The sequence below is a fragment of the Oratosquilla oratoria genome, chromosome 5, assembly GCF_046742065.1.
Source record: "Oratosquilla oratoria isolate Oo_2021 chromosome 5, ASM4674206v1, whole genome shotgun sequence".
In the NCBI taxonomy this organism is placed as follows: Eukaryota; Metazoa; Arthropoda; class Malacostraca; order Stomatopoda; family Squillidae; genus Oratosquilla; species Oratosquilla oratoria.
This window is the reverse complement of record NC_134781.1, coordinates 64575684-64578183: the sequence shown is the minus strand read 5'-3', so window position 1 is coordinate 64578183 and position 2500 is coordinate 64575684.

Sequence of the window (2500 nt, the reverse complement as noted above, 5' to 3'; positions counted from 1 at the left end):
TTATGTACGAGTACACCATACCTCGTTTTCTTTGTCCTCTTCCTACGTTTTCTATGTCGTTTCTTCGTTTTCGTTTATTCATCTTTCTACGGTTTCTTTTCCTCGTCCTACGTTATTTCTTCTCCCTTCTGGTAGTTTCTGAATTCCACAAGTAAATCTACCTATTCAGGTGTCTCACTAAGTATATATATATATATATATATATATATATATGTATATATATATATATATATATATATATGAATATGTATATATATGTATATGTATATATATATATATGAATATGTATATATATATATATATATATATATATATGTATGTATAATATATATATATATATATATATATATATATATATATATATATACATATACATATTCAATATGGCGAAAATGCACTTATCCACCCTGCGTGTTTGTCGCTCATGATAGACCGAAGTATCTATGAAAGGTGATTACTGCATCATAATTCCATGACGAAATGTGTGCAAGTGCATTACTGTATTATGCTATCACGCGGTCAGCTTTTAGTCAGCCAATTATCATCAAAGTAAAACGAATCCATGAATAAATATAATCAAACTTAATCGAAGTTGAAATGGTCCAGTATGTAAAAAGCTTGGCCTATCTCCTGATGTCCAACGTCTCCAGTCCAGGACAATCTGATAAACAAATGAAATAAAGAACAAGAGAAGAACGAAACAGTAGAAGCCAAATATACTAAATAGGAATATAGAATTAGATAGGTTAACAATCAAGTCCACCTTCTCAGAATAGGCTCTAAAGAGAGATAAAATATAGGGTCAAGAATTCTTCTCCTCTACCTATCTCGTGCATTATATTACCTTCGTTGAACAAACACGCCAAGCCACCACCATACCCTCCTCTGTCCCCTCCCTCTTCCACCAGAAAGTCCCAAAGCCTTTTGCTGTCTATATAGACATTCCTACCCTTACCCACTCCTCCACCTCCACCTCCACTTCCACCTCCACATCCACCTCCTCTTCTTCCTCTTTCTAATCTTCTCCTTCTCTTACCTCTTCTCCTTCCTCCTCCTCCATATTATCATTATCTTTCTTCTGGTCCCTCTTCTTTTATTCTTACTAATCTTCATCAATTCGTCCTTCTCCCTTTTTTCTCCTTTCTCTTAAATTTCCTCACATTTATCGTACTCCCTCCTCCTCCTCCTCCTCACCCTCCTTCCATACCTCCTACTCTGCCTCTTTCTCCTTCTTTTACTCTTTTCCTACTCTACGTCTTCCTCTTATACTTATGCTCTTCCTCCTCCTCCTACTCCTCCTCCTCCCCTTCTCATCCTCATATTTCTCCCCCTTCCAACTTCTCTTCCCATTCTTTCTCCTCCTCCTCCTCCTTTTTTTTCTTTATCTTTTATTTTCTTGATATTCTTTCCCTCGTGTTCGAGACTTATGCGTTCATTTCTTCTTTGTTTGTCTTTTGTCTGCCTCGCCTTCTCTTCCTCGTGAGCGGTTTGATATTTTACGCCTACTCAGCCTCTCCCCCTCCCCTCCCCCTTGCCCTTCTGTCTCCTCTAGTTCCCTCCTCTCCACTCCCCTCTCGGCAAATTCTTCCTCCGCCATTTCTTTTTATAATTTCAATGATACGACTTTCTCAAAAAGGATTAAGGAAATCCATTACAGGTCTTCGTCTTTACGCAAAAGCTCTTCTTGCTCATCTTCATGACTGGATGTGAGCTTATAGGAATGTGCACGTGATTGGGAGTTCCTGAGCCCCTCAATAATCACTTGCTCCTCAAGGTGCCGGTGGGCTGGGTTTTAATGTTCTATGGATACAACTACAGTTGTAGGAAGGGATGTGTGGATTTTTTTTTATTGACCCTCCTAAATTTTCATTAAATATTAGGTACAGAAAAGATAGGCGAGATTCTGATATGTTCATAAAGAATATTGCTGAGTGCTTGAACATTTTTGTCTTGATAAGAACATCTGAGATGATTGCAAGTGTTACATAATTATATGCAGAATATTTGAAATATCACAAATGAATATAATTACGATATGGAAATACAATTATACTAATAAGTAAAACAATTGGATCTGGAGACGCTATGGTTCAAGGTTGCCATAAGCAGATTTTTAGAAAATATCTTGCTAGAAATTGAATCAGCATCGCTGCACTGCAATCCAACACTCCGACTCTGGTGGACATTGTGTACATTACCTATAGATCTAGTCATATATGAGTTATGAGCTCTCATACGGGAGGATAATAGCTGCCAATCACAAGTCCAACACGTGACCCAAGACCGTGGTGAATCACATACACGACTAGTGCTATAAACTCTTACGTTATCATTCCTGTATGTCATGTAAGCGTGAGCAGCTCTAAATTTTTGACGTCTGTAAAACGACGTAAAATTAATTATATATTAAACACCTGACTAGTATAAATTCATTGAATTTATTGAATTCATTAAATTCATTGAATTCATTGAATTCATTAAACACCTAACTAGTATAAAT